The following is a 15,227-nucleotide window of genomic DNA, read 5'->3' on the forward strand; positions in this document are numbered from 1 at the left end:
GTGGGAGTGAAGAAGGAGTGAGCCTAAAGTGAATGCAGTCCTTATATAATGTGTGACAGGTGAGTGCAATTAAGGACAAGCACCACACCCAATCAAAGGTGAGAGAACTAAACAAGGTGCATCTGGTGAAGTGAGTGGGTGTGCTGGGATGTGCTAAAAGGTGGGTCTCTACAACAGCCGCCCCCATATTTCTAGTGAGAAATATGTTGATATGATCAGGATCAGTCTTCGTCAGGAAGCGGGGGCAGGGGGATAAGACAGGAGACAGGGCGGATATAGGTTTTATCCTGTGCTAAGACTTCCACGGTTCTGATGCGTTCATCTGGGCTTTTCAGGAGGCGTGTCACTCTGCCTATGGGCCAGAGGGCACGTGGAAGGCGTGAATCCATGATCATTACGACAGAGTTCAGTGTGAGATCTGGGTTCTCCTTCTGCCATTTGTGTCTTCTTTGGAGGGATGGTAGATAGTCCTTTATGAAGTGCCGCCAGAAGTGATCTGCCAATATTTGTGCATGTCGCCATCGTCGTCGACCTAGGAGGTCAGAATCAGAATAGGATACTAAGGGAAGTGACGAATCATGTCGGCCCATAATGAGAAGGTTTGGGGTTATGGGATCAATATCCGCAATGTCTGAGGATACATAGCCTAGGGGTTTTGAGTTAAGAATGCCTTCAATCTCAATTAGGACCGTTCTTAAGACCTCTTCAGTGACCATTTGTGCACCAATGGTTCTCTTCAGAGCATTCTTCACAGAACGTATCTCCCTCTCCCAGGCTCCACCGAAATGGGGTGCATGCGGGGGATTGAATTTGAAATGGATTCTTTTAGTCATCAGGACCGGCTGTAGAGTCGGAGCAAGGTTGTCAAAAGCAGCCCGTAGTTCCTTATCTCCTCCTTTGAAGTTAGTTCCTTGATCACATATAATTTCCAGGGGTGTTCCTCGTCGAGAAATGAATCGTTGGAGGGCCATGAGGAAGGAGTCGGTATCCATGCTGTTTAGGAGGTCAAGATGTATACACTGAGTCGTGAGACATTTGAATATTATTCCCCACCTTTTCTCCGATCTGCGGCCGGTCTTGACCATGTATGGTCCAAAGCAGTCTATTCCTGTGGAGTAGAAAGGTGGTTTGAATAACCTAAGACGAGCAGCAGGCAAGTCTGACATTTTTGGAATGATGGGCTGTGCTCTCCATTTCTGACATGCAACGCAGCTATACTGATGCCTGCGTACGGCTTCCCTTCCTCTGAGAATCCAAAATTTCCGACGTAGTTCAGCAAAAAGTCTTTCTGAACCAGCATGATGCAGTTTGTCATCATAATCTTGTATGATCAGTTTGGTCACTGGATGAGCAGGATCAAGTACTATTGGGTGAATGACATTCAATTCCAAGTCTGGGCTTTGCCGTAGTCGGCCTCCTACATGGATAAGTCCAGAATTCCTGCACAACACTGGTGACAAACACAATAGACGGCTGTCGGATGAGAGGGGTTTGTCTGACTGTAAACGGGCTAAATCTTCACCGAAACTGTCCAGTTGTGCCTGACGAAGGATTTCTTGTTCTGCTGTTAGATAATCAGCTGCAGAAGGAATGTTACCCTTTTGGTTGGAGAGTGAACGAGCCGTGAAATCCAATAGCTCTTGATAGATTCTGAAGCTGGGTGTGTATGTATGGGAGGGTATACTGACAATACCAAAAAAGTAGGATTTCTTTAACTCAGTCTGATCATCATCAGGATGGAGATCTGTAACTGTGGGCCAGTTATTCGGAGGTTCATGCAGAAACGAGGGACCCTCGGTCCACCTGTTTGGGCTAAGGAACTCTTTCAGGGATTTACCTCTCGTAACATCATCAGCAGGATTTGTGGCTGAATTGATGTATCTCCAGTCTTGACTGTTTGTGAGGTTTTGAATTTCTGAGACTCTGGCTCCTACGAATACCTTGAAATGGCAGGAATCTGACTGAAGCCAGTGAAGTACAGTTGTTGAGTCAGTCCAAAGGGTGGTAGTCCTGACTGGTAAGGTGAGTTCTGTTTGTATGAGCTCACAGAGGCGTGCGCCTAGTAGGGCTGCGCATAGCTCCAGTCTGGGTATTGTTAAATTCCGTTTAGGAGCAACACGTGAGCGAGCTAACAAGAAACTCAGTTCCACATGACCTTCAAGATCATCTGATCTCAAATATGCGACAGCACCATATGCTCGCTCCGAAGCGTCACAGAAGATATGAATGTCTCGAACTGTGGTAGAAACATTCATTTCCTTAGAAGTATAGCAACGTGGGATGGCAATTTGTGGAAGATAACAAAGTTCTTCTTCCCAGGACTTCCATGCCTCTAAGAGGTTGTATGGAAGGGAAGGGTCATCCCAATCTCTCTCCTTTCTCCATAGCTCTTGCACCAAGGTTTTGGCGCGTGTTGTGAATGGGAGTAAGTAGCCTAATGGGTCATACAGACGAGCAAGTACTGCATAGATACGACGCATTGTGGTGGGGTGTGAGGCTAGAGTTCTGTATTTATAGGCAAACAAGTCAGTCTCACAATTCCACAATAATCCTAATGTGCGTTCATGTGGGCCAGATGGCTTGTCTTCAGTCAGGCAAAGTTCATTACTTGCCATTCTTACCTCAGATGGTAGATGGCTAATCACAACAGGATTATTGCTGGCCCACTGGCGAAGATCGAAGCCTCCTTCTGATAGATGGTTTCTTAATTTGTCTAGGAGTGTTCGAGCTAACTCTGCTGATGGAATACTCTGCAAGCAGTTATCAACATAGAAACACTGCATTACTGAAGACTGCACATCTTTGTCAGATTGATATTCCTTCACGTGTTTCTGCAGTGCATAGATTGCACAACAAGGGCTGCAGGTCATACCGAAGGGGAGTACCTGCCACTCATACACTGAAGGGGGAGCTGCTTTGTTCATGTCACGCCACAGGAATCGGAGGAGTGGTTTATCAGGAGGCAGAAGACGGACTTGGTGAAACATGCCTTTGATGTCGCCACTTATTGCCACTGAATGTTGCCTAAAACGCAACAAAACACCGAGAAGTGTTGGCCCAAGGATTGGTCCTGGCAATAGGTACTTATTGAGACACTGACCTTGAAATGTGAAAGAGCAGTCAAAGACTATGCGATCTTTATTGTTGTGACTTGTCATATGATGAGGAATATACCAGGCTTCTTTGCTATTGTGCATCTCCTCCGGGCTAAGTTTAACTACATAGCCTGCTTGCTCCAATTTCAAAATCTGATCCTTGTAAGACATGGCTTTGTCAGGATCTTTAGCTAACCGAGCCTCAGTGTTGCGGAGTCTAGACATGACTACAGTTGGAGGGACATTCAAAGGAGGAAAGTTTGCCATCCGAAGAAGAGGAGTGGCGTAGCGATTAACACCATTGATCTCAACCCTTTTTGTGGCCTGTTCAAGGAGTTCCAGTGCCAGTTGATCTTGCTTTGATCGGATCACAGATTTCTCACTGTATTCAGGTAAAGTGTCTAGTTGCCATAGCTTCTCAACATGATAACGCAGTACGTCTGCAGATGAACTGAGAGATGTGAACAAACACTGCACATGCTCTGTACTGCTCTGGGGCTGAAAATCTGTGATCGGACCTTGAAGTGTCCATCCTAATTGGGTTTTAACTCCTGCAGGAGACCCATATGGTCCCTGTCTCAATGGAGCAGTAGGCGTGATGAGGTGAGTATGATCTGAGCCTATGAGCAGGAGTGGCGCTGCTTTATTAATAATGGGTAATGGGATACCTTGAAGATGCTTGTATCTCCATTGGAGAGATGATACAGGGTAGGTGTGGTCTGAAAGTGCTAGGTGACTTGCAGTGAAGGCATTATTAATTGTGTAGGTTTTCTCTGGGTGTGCGATGGGTGAGATTTTGAAACTTACGGAAGAACCTTGAATAGTTTCAACTTCTTGACGGACAGTTCTAAGTGATAATCTCTCTGCTTCCCCAGTTAGGTTGAGATGCTGCGCCGCTGATGGTAGAAGAATGGTACGCTGGGAGCCATCATCAAGTACTGCATATGTTTCAAGAGTTCTTTTGCCATTTCGCAGGAGCACTTTCACAACCTTTAAAAGGACACTAGGACAATCACTAGGTCTATCAAAGTACAGTGTCCTCACTACAGGATTAGATTCAGTTGTAGATCTCTTATTTACATCACATAGGATCTGTAGATGTCGTCCCATACAGGTGGCACATGCTTTCCTCAGGTCACACTTTGCGGCCTGATGAGTCCTAGCACAACGCCAACACTGTTTGTTTGCTTTCATCCAGTTTATTTTCTAATCCTTTGTCTTCTGAATGAACTCGGGACACTTACTAATGTGGTGTTCAGGTGAGCGGCAATATGCACATGTTGCCTTAGTTGTTATGATCGGTTGTGCTGCCTGTACAGGATCATCAGATGTATTTGCCCCATGTAATATTGTTGTAAGTGGAGAGGTGTACTTACGGGCAGGTTGTGGCTGGTTGAAGGATGAAACAGGACTGGCCTTTCTGGGTTGACACTTGCATTCCATTTGCAACCAGGATGAGAACAAAGGCAAGGTATACGTTATTTCTCCCTGTTCCCTGTAAACGTGCCGTTTGAAGCGACTGAAATGCTCTGCAGGCAACTTCGCTGCCTGCAGAAAAAAACAAAGCCCCAGACAAAGACAATAAAAACTTGGCCTGAAGGAGCCCTTTCTCAACTGCAGGACTGCTTCTCAACAACTGTATGGGATTTATTCTCCAGCCACAACCTCCAGGAGTACACGGACACTGTACTCTCGTACATCAGGAACTGTGTTGACAATGTCACCGTCAACAAAAGGGTCAGGGTGTTTCCAAATCAAAAACCCTGGATGAATAGCGAAGTACAATCCCTCCTAAAAAGCCGCAACACTGCCTTCAAGTCAGGGGACAGGGCTGCGTATAGGGCGGCCAGGGCAGACCTGAGTAGAGGCATCAGGAAAGCTAAAACGGACTATAGGAGAAGGATTGAAGATCACTTTGCTGACAACGACCCCAGAAAAATGTGGCAGGGGATCAATCACATTACCAACTACAGAAGCAATAACCAGGCGACATCTAGGACTGATGCCTCGCTGGCTGAGGATCTAAACCGTTTCTTCGCCCGCTTTGAGACGACCAGGCCCCCAGCTGCCACACCACTTCCACCCGCCCCCAGCACTGGCACACTAACACTCAGGGAGCATCAAGTGAGGTGTGTTCTAAGGTCAGTGAATCCCAGGAAGGCGGCAGGTCCTGATGGAATACATGGAAAGGTTCTCAGAGCATGTGCTGACGAACTGACCGGAGTCTTCACTAAAATCTTCAACCTTTCCTTGTCATCAAACACCGTCCCGCCCTGCCTCAAAACCTCCACCATCATCCCCATCGCCAAGAAGACAGCTGTGGCCAGCCCAAATGACTACAGGCCTGTTGCACTTACGCCTGTAGTGATGAAGTGCTTTGAGAGACTGGTCTGTCAGCACATCAGGGCCGGTCTGCCTCCCACTCTGGACCCCCACCAATTTGCCTACAGGACAAATCGATCCACCGAGGACGCTATCACCATAGCGCTCCACACTGCGCTGAGTCACCTGGAGCACCGAGGAAGCTATGTGAGAATGCTCTTCCTGGACTTTAGCTCAGCATTCAATCATATCATCCCGGAGATCCTGGTCCAGAAACTGTCTCACCTGGGACTCTCCACCCCCATCTGCCTCTGGATCAAGGACTTCCTGACAAATAGACCACAGTCTGTCAGACTCGGCCCCCACCTGTCCAGCACCATCACACTCAGCACCGGGTCTCCACAAGGATGTGTTTTGAGTCCCCTCCTGTTTACGCTCTACACATCCGACTGCTCCCCTACCCATCTCTCAAACACCATCATAAAGTTCGCGGATGACACCACAGTGGTTGGACTCATCTCAAGGGGGGATGAGTCGGACTACAGAGATGAGGTCAACAGACTGACTGAGTGGTGTTCAGTTAACAACCTCCAACTGAACACCACGAAAACTAAAGAACTTATCTTGGACTTCAGGAAGGGCAGAGCAGACCCGGCCCCACTCTACATCCACGGGAACTGTGTGGAGAGGGTACACTCCATGAGGTTTCTGGGCGTGCACATCTCTGATGACCTCTCCTGGACTGCAAATACCACGGCGGTGGTTAAAAAGGCCCAGCAGCATCTCCACTTTCTGAGAGTGCTCAGGAGGAACAACCTGGAGGAGAGGCTGCTGGTGACATTTTACAGAGCCACCATAGAGAGCATCCTAACGTACGGCATAACATCATGGTATGCAGGGTGCTCAGCTGCGGACAGGAAAGTACTGCAGAGGGTCATCAACACAGCCCAGAAGATCACTGGCTGCTCTCTGCCCAGCCTGGAGGTCACTGCAAACTCTCGGTACCTCAGCAGACTGGCAATATCATCAAGGACTACTCTCACCCCAGCAATCAACTGTTTGAACTATTACCGTCAGGCCGACGGTACAGGTCACATAAAACCAGGACAAACAGATTCAGGGATAGCTTCTTTCCCAGAGCTATCACCATAGTAAATAAGCACAAAAACAATTGAACCTATTCCATACCGTCACTGTCATTATATTATGCTGCTACTCATACTGTCATTATATTAATGCTGCTATCCTATATATATTGTACATACTATTGTTTGAGTAATACGATTGTTTGGTTTTTTTTGTTGTTTTTTTGTACTTTTTATATTTTACATTTGTATTTATTATTGAAACTTGCACCAAGGGAGTGGCACTCCAATTTCGTTGTACTCTGTACAATGACAATAAAGGCTATTCTATTCTATTCTATTCGCTAACAAGCGATCAACATGGGAGCCACAATCTAGTTCTGCACGTCCTTGTTCTCCCATAGTGCTAAGCAACCCAACTAAAGCCTGTACACGAAGAGCAAAATTATCAAGACTCTGACCATCACCTGCTCTGATAGGAGGCAGTTCCAGTATATTCTTTAGCTCTTTCAATGCCAGCTGTCTTGGTTGCCCATAACGCTCATCAAGGGCTTTGATGGCTTGAGTGTATGGGTCAGGAGCGTAGGAAAAGGCAAGAGCTAATTGTTTAGCTTGGTCTACTTTGAGGTGATCAAGAAGGACATGATATTTGAACTGCTCCGTCTCATGAGGATCAAGAAGGTTTGTAAGGGCCATCCGTAACATCCTGTATTGCATTTCGTCTTCTCTACTAAGGTCTGGAAACGAAGGACCTTCAAGCTTATATACATGTGTTCTCGTGCTAGAGGAGTGACCCGAGCTAGCAGTAACAGGTATCAAAGGTTTCTGTTCATGTGAGGCATTGGATGTAGCTGGTTGCTGCTCTAGAGGAGGGCAATACTTGTGGTCAGATATGCAAATGAGAGGTTGAACAGGGTCTTCAGCTAAAGGAACAGCAGGTTGAACACATGAGACCTGGTGGGGATCCTGCCGTGATAAGGCCAGGAAATCAAAGGGAGTCTCATCTTCTGTAGCAAGGACTGGTCTAGGTAAACCAGTTGAAGGGACTGCAGCATCTAATATTGTTGAATTAGGTAAAGGAGGGCTGGCAGCTGTAACTAAGCCAGACTGACGGCTAATCTGTGGGGGCTGGAAGGCTCGTAAACTGCATACAGAAGATCTGATTCCATCAGATGAGACAGTGCGAATTGAAGATCTGGAGCTACGAGAATGGGAAGGAGATGATTGAATCATAAATTGCCTAATCTCCCTCATCGTCGTCAGGAGTTCCCTCATGACCTCATCTTGGTTGGTAGGTAAAGGAGCAGGGCGGGTCTCTGGTTGACTTTCTGACTCTCCGACAGGATCCTGCAGCCCATGTGTGTCTTTGTCACTATGCTGGCATTCGGTTTGACTCTCTGTCTCACATGTAGCTCTTCTACTTCCATGATACTGAACGTCATACTGCTGCAGGTGGGCAGGAGGTCGACTATCACGACTGGATCTTCTCAAACCTTCAGTCAATGGCTGCTTTGAATCCATGACGCTAACACTGCTCCGGCTCGGAGGACCATGTTATGAAGGAAAGGAAGGCTCAGGGTTGAGTAATCAGCATCATGGGCTCATCCGATTAGGATAAGAATAAGCAGTCATCTAATCATTCACAGGGTTCTCCTTTTATTCTCAAATCAATAAAGCAAAGAAGGAAGGAAAGAAAGACACACATGGACTGCCAATGCTGAAAGAAAACAGAGAAGTTACTCATTACCTTAAACAATACATAAAATAAGAAAAACCAGAACAGAACCTCACCTCTGCTGCCGCCCCGTGTGGGAGTGAAGAAGGAGTGAGCCTAAAGTGAATGCAGTCCTTATATAATGTGTGACAGGTGAGTGCAATTAAGGACAAGCACCACACCCAATCAAAGGTGAGAGAACTAAACAAGGTGCATCTGGTGAAGTGAGTGGGTGTGCTGGGATGTGCTAAAAGGTGGGTCTCTACAACAGTGATCAAAGGTACTTATGTTCACAGCGTGTAATAATACTGACAGTCCAGGGCATTGTGGTCTGTTGAGCTAGGGCTGGGGTTAGGGTTAGCAATTCAGACATATGTAATCAATATTAAACGTCTCTGACGTGGGCCACTGTCCGCAGTGTTGGGAAATCCATACCAGGCTGGGACGAGTCAAGGTAGGTGAGCATCCACGAGAAGACACAGCAGATGCATCCTACTAATACTGACAGGACCAGGAGACTCCAGAAACCGAGCATCTTCTCTTCAGTGCCATCCTCTCCTGTCACCCTCTCTGCCCGCAGCTCTTTGAGTATGGGGTAGATAAGGGCGCAGAGAAACCCTTATTACTAATTTGTATTATAATTCAATTTTCATGAAATATTCATATTCAGTATTGGTCCTTATATTAATAACCACGTATCCACCCAGGCTCATGGTGGGGCAGGGCTCTGTCCTGGGATGCTTGAGTGCAAGGTAATGTACACCCTGACCAGGTATCCAGTCTGTCAGAATTGTTTTCAATATTTGGTTCAAAAACATGAGTGACAACAAAAATCCAACTAGGATTCTTGCATATGATGAATGAAGTCTGTCTTTGACTGTATTGTCCAGCTGATCCATCAAACCCCCAGCAGGTGAACCTTATTTATGACATAACACGGCAACAATGTAAAAAATGAAACAGCAACAGTCTAAATGTAAAGTGCATTCTAAACTCCTCTTCAATAAATCATATGCAAAGAGTCATTCAGGACTGTAAAACGTGAACTACAGAACCCAGAGTCTTCATCATTAAATCTCTGGTTGCTTCATTTTTCTATCCTATATCAGATACTTTAAGGTTAGGTTAGGTAAACTTGCATTCTCATGGTGAGGCAAAGTGCTTTATGTGTGTGTGTGTGCGTGTCATGAACGGCTATAAAAGGCCTATAATTAAAGAACAAAGCGGGGTTTGAGTTCGAGTTGCGGCAGACTGTCACTACTTGTAAATGGAACGCAGCCTTCCTACGGCGGACAGCTAATAACAGGAATCGGACGCGGTCCACCCAAGTCCACAGCAACCACCATAGCAACCGCCTAGCATGACCTTAAAAACATATTCTGTCTTCATAACTATCAAACACGTGAAATGATTTGCAAAGTGTTTAAGTGTTACAGCTGCAGAGAGCTATGGCGGTATCTTTGGAAGCTGTTTCCATAGCTAATAATATACGATGTAACCATGGAGACAGTCAGTCACGTGAGCTAGCGGTGCATGTTTACTACAGTGAATAAGGTGACTGCGTGCACAGCGTCCACACGCTGCAGGGGGTAAAGACATTACTTCAATATTGTTTTATATTGATATATATTTGCCTTCTGTTGACCATCACCTCAGGTTCACCATTACAGTTTCAGCATACAGATGCACACTGTCTAAATATCAACACATTCAAAACTCATGTCTCAGAAATAAGCACAGCTGTTCATGTTTGTCATTAGAGTTTTATTTGTAAGAAAATTATGAACTTCATATTGTGCATCAAATAAAAGAACATTTCACAACTCTGAGTCAACAGAAACAGGTAACAGAAATGTCTCTAATGTAGACATGTACAGTGTAGTGTAAGCATTAAAAGATCATAAAGGAAACACTAACATTTATGTGAAACTAATTGTAATAAAAAATGAACAGGTGGTTTATAGATGTAAAAGAAAGAATCTGAAAACAACACTTTTTTGGTCTAAGTGATCAAAGTAGAAAACAGAACTGATGTTCAAAAACAAACCGTAGCTGCACTAATATTACACATCTCCATTGTTGTGGTGAACAGACATGTTGCTTTTAAAACCACATGCAGTGTGTGACCGTGACTGTTCACTGAGACCATGAACGCCACTTCGCTGAAGCCTTCGCCTTCTTCTTCTTCTTCTAAATTGGAAGCAGAAGGAGCACGAGCTGCTTTGATCTACTGAAAGGAAAAAGCAGAACATCTGAGCTGAAACCAGTCAGCTGAAATCATTAAGACAGGAACAATCATTCAATGCAGTGTCTCAGGTGGCTTAGCCTGTTACAACTGTTGATACAAGCTAAATACGGTTAGCACACAGTGTCAGGGAGCTCCAGTGTGGGAACTAGTGGCTTTAGGTTTGTAGTCATTTAACTTTCATCCATTCATTCATTTAATTCAGGAGGAAGAAATGTCAGGTTGATGCAGGCTGGTTACATGCATTTGGTCCCATGCTGTCTTTAACTAAATGACTTGGTTCATTTTATGGCTGGGCTGTATGTGGGGTTATATCATGTTATTTGGGCAGGAGTACCTGTCCTCTGTTAGACTTAGAAAGTTTCTCCATAAGTAGAGTTTCTAACTCTTCTAGCACATCTGTGGCTGACAGCTTTTTGGTGGCTCTTTTTACCCCACACTGGTTGTGAGTGTGTAAATAGCCCCACTAGTTCTTTTGGGTTGCAGTTAACTTGGGAGGAAGAGGTAGGTCTGCCATGACTAGATGAATAACAATGATCTGGGATACATAAATTTCATAATGCATGCATATATCTCTATAAACCTGGCCTGAGGGCTGCCATTTTTTACATTCACTTATTTCTTTGTTGAATCTAAATAATGAATGTGTTACAGTTAAACTGACACTGATCAGTGTAAATGGCTCATTGGGACACAGAAACCTTTAAATTAAACCCTATCACCTGATATCGAGTGTCAAACAATATCAAAGCTGTAAAAGCTGTTTACAGTCAGAATTTATAAAACTATGATTGTAAATGAATTCAAACAAGTGAGCTTTTCTCTTTGTGCTGAATATCAACACTGTGATTTCTTAGACTGTAAGCTTTACTTTAGCACAACCAGTTGTAGAAGCTGCCACTCCAAATGTCTTTTGATAACAAGAAAAAAATACCTTTTCAGTCCACGGCCTGAAGTTCTTCTCTGACATCTTCTGCCATCGGCTTTGTCTGCTGGTTTGAAGACAATAAACCACAAAAAGATGATTTAGTCACTTTGTCTGCGTCATGCAGCTCGAATGTGTCGTGTAACGATGTTGAATAGCCGTCGTTATCCCTCTGCTGTGTCAGTAGGATTGTACTGTGCAGCATCTCATTGATATGTGAGGAATGCTAATGTAACACGATAACAGACGTCTGGTCTTACATCATTAAAACATAAAGGACAGGAGATATTTAGATATTTTTATATTTATATTACATTTTATAGCTGACGGATATTACTAAATAGATAGAATTTACTAAATAGCTGGATGAACATGAAAAATATGTCTATAATAACAAATGACCATGAGAGCCAGTAGAATTAATTCAACTGGACACTCAAAAGATGTCCTTAAATGCTCTTTAAGTGGCAGAACAAACGAACAAACAGTTAATTGCTTACTTGAGATGAAATCTGCTCAGCTACTTTGAAAACAGCTTCTAAGTGGTTCCTCCTTTAACAGGATGACTGCTCAGGGGTAAGGCCATCATGCAGTCCAGCAACCTTTATGGTTCTGCTTTGATTCACCAGGAACTATTAGGGAAACCTTCCAGCGCCTCCTGTGAAAGACACAGGCATAAACACACAAACATTTATTAACATGTTCCACAGTCTTCCAGTTTGATTTTCTCATCCTGTGGACAACAACGTACATGGATGCAGGTTTATTGTTAACTTTTGTAAGGTTTATTTAGTGAACATATCCAGCTGCAGCTCCACTGTGATCCTGAACTGGATAAGCACTTAAGAAAATGTGTCAATAAATGGACATACATCAACTTACTATATTTATCCAAACAGACGGGACCAATAATGCTTCACTGAGTTAGAGACTTTAACAGTCTCTTCTATGTAAGAATGTCTCGTGCTGATATACCTGCAAACTTGACAACAAAGGTTTTTCTGACTGCATGTAGCTGTCCTCTATGTCAGCTCACACATTTACATTCATGTCACACTTATTTCTGCTTTCCCATTTTATAATTATTACTTACATTTTGATTAGATACCTTGAGTTTGTAAATGATCAGATTACATAATTGGAATACAATGTATCCAATTCAGGGTTGCGGGAGGATGAAGCCTATCCCAGCTGATACAGGACAAAGACAGGCTGCCAGTTTATTGCAGGGCTAACACAATATGTGTAACAGAAAATCCACTTAAATGTTTGATATTTCTTATAATAATCATAATTATGACTATTATTTAAAGGTTTCTTTATAAATACATTTTGATTTTTTATAACCTCTAAAATATAAACCTGAGCTGTTTCAGATTCTGACCTCTGACCTCAGTGACCTGGCTGTGTCCTCACTGCAGCTCCCTCTTGGAAGTACGTCTGCTTCTTGTCTACCCCCAGTGTTGACCGCCTGCCCTTGATATCACGTACTGTACCTGAGGAACAAAAAAGGACAAACACTTGCCTTCATTTAAGAAGTACATTCATACAGAGGTAATCTATGGAAACACACTAGTTCAACCTTTGGGAGGAATCAGTTCCTGTGAAACATTTCTGTAAATGAACATCATGTGGAGAATGAATGAAATGAGTTCTTCAGGTGACTCAGCAGTCCCACACTGACAAATGAAATCTAGTTAAACTATTAAGCATATTTGCTCTTCTGAAATCTGTGTTAAACAACAACAAACATAAATTAGTAACAAAAATACAGCTGAGTAGAGGCTTTACAAGCCACCAGCAGCCACAATGCTAAATTTTAATCTTCAAATGTTTCTGAGCCGTCTTCAACCTGCTTTTAACACATTAAAGTCCCACAGTCAATGCAGCCTGACTCAATCCTAGATGTTCAGCACACAGAGACACAGAGGTGCCGTTTAAACTTTAGTGTTAACCTGAGTCACTGATCATTTGCAGTATTACAGAGTCTGGCAGTCTTTGCATGATGTCCACGTCACTGTACGTTTCTAGCTGACTCTCAGGTGTGACAGGTGTGCCAGCAGGAAAGAGTAATAATAACCTGCATCCTGAGGTTTGTCATGCAGGATTAAAGGAGCCAGGCTTTGTTCACACAGCTAGGATTGTATTTTACACTGACCCTGGGTCAGTATAAGTATCATACAGTTTAAACGAAGCACTGAAACTTGCACATATTTATTACAGATGCACTGAAGCTAATCGAGATATTTGCTGTCAGTCTGTGGCTGCGATTAAACACTTTACTGGAAACTTTATTAACTAGTACCTTCATCAGTCATGACAGAAGCTAATATTTCTGTGCTAACATCGTTTAACCAGTAACAGCTTTCCTCCAATATAAGCTAACGTTTACACCGTAACTTTAAGCTAGCACCACAAAGACGGTAAAACACGTAATAATATCTACAAATGCATCTTAAAGCTGTTATATTAGCACTCGGTGTATTACTAAGATAACCACATTAACATTACTGACACTCGCTGACTTTTAATAGTCATTCTATAAATGCTGTCCGTTTAAATGGTCTTACCTGTACACACTGCATATCCACCGGATTCCAGCCAGAGTGGATTCTGGAGTCTTCCCACGCTCCTGTTAGTGATCCTCCATCTGGATGGATGAGAACAACCTTCTGAACAATCTAGCAGGAGATGGCCCATATCTATGGGACTGATTTGTGCTAATAACGCCCATTGTATGGACTGATAACAGCCGAAGCGGGTGAATAAAGTCACCCAGTAGCTAGCTGTGCCATTACCCAGCATACATCACTCCCTCCATAAATGCAATAAACGATAGAAAAGTATCGTTCTACCTGTTTTTCAGGTAGTTGTTTACATTATATAATTTATTGTGTTCCGTATACGTCACTACAATGTGATTTGGAAAATGTCTAAATATACCGACAACAGGCACTTCCGCAGCAATCTCTTCAATCGGAGGAGCCTTCACGTCAATTCCCGACGCGAGGGGGGTACCCTGCGCGTCCATAAGCGAAGCAGAGGGAGCCTGACCATGCGTCACACGTTTGACGAGTTGGGAGTGAGAACGTGTTGAATTAATAGTGAATTTAGACAAAATTAAACATCTGCTACTCTAACAGCCATCTTTCTATACACACACATCCCTCTTTACAATTTAGTCACAACAAAAAGTTACTTTGACGAGGTTTAAGCATTAAAAGCTCGCTGGTCAGTCATCTCCATGTGTTCTGTCCTTGGTCTTTCTCCCATTGCTCATCTTCTTAGCTTGGCCTGGATTTACTGAAGGGCTCCTAAATGTGGATTCCATTTATGTAAAATCATACTAACTCTTCACCACAATTACATATTTTAACTGTAGGCAACACTAACTAACTGTCAGAGAGCCTGACAGATGCTTACGGCACATCAGTTGACCAATCTAGTATTTGCCAAAGCTTCACAATGACATGTTTTTGTTTTTTTGGTTTGTTTGTATAAAAGTCAACCCGACACACTGTTATGTTGATCACTCTGGACGAGTGTTTGTTTAAGCACCACACATATGGCTTTCATGGTTTGCCAACCTGTTCACCAACTCTCCGGTTGGTCTTCTGCACATGCTCCTGCTCACTCTGGTCTCCGGCTTGACTATATAAAAAGGAAAACCTCGTTAGGAAGATCATCACCACCTGTCCCTGCAGCCTCCCTGGCACCGCCCCCTTGAGCTCACTGCATCACTCCTCCCCTGCGGCTGAGCCAGGGACCACACCTCCACCACAGTTTGGATTTCTAAATAATATTTATTGGGTGTTTATAATTCATGTAACCATTATCAGTT

At 43.8% G+C, this 15,227-nt stretch overlaps 1 long non-coding RNA gene across 5 annotated transcripts; it reads right to left on the reverse strand.

The window, feature by feature from the left end:
* Positions 1-9,959: 9,959 nt before the first annotated feature.
* On the reverse strand, positions 9,960-14,835 carry LOC146375458 (uncharacterized). Of its 5 annotated transcripts, none has more exons than XR_014802057.1 (5): positions 14,330-14,835; positions 13,957-14,036; positions 12,771-12,882; positions 11,887-12,044; positions 9,960-11,453 (listed from the first exon to the last, which is right to left on the reverse strand). It is a non-coding gene; the product is annotated as an uncharacterized LOC146375458 (long non-coding RNA). The 5 variants fall into 5 exon arrangements; XR_014802055.1 differs by having other exon boundaries at positions 9,960-10,446; positions 11,396-11,453; positions 13,957-14,830; XR_014802056.1 differs by having other exon boundaries at positions 12,778-12,882; positions 13,957-14,830.
* Between the last annotated feature and the right edge of the window lie 392 nt (positions 14,836-15,227).

Source organism: Perissodus microlepis, chromosome 13 (assembly GCF_051167445.1).
Source record: "Perissodus microlepis isolate ML-2025 ecotype Zambia chromosome 13, ASM5116744v1, whole genome shotgun sequence".
Classification (NCBI taxonomy): Eukaryota; Metazoa; Chordata; class Actinopteri; order Cichliformes; family Cichlidae; genus Perissodus; species Perissodus microlepis.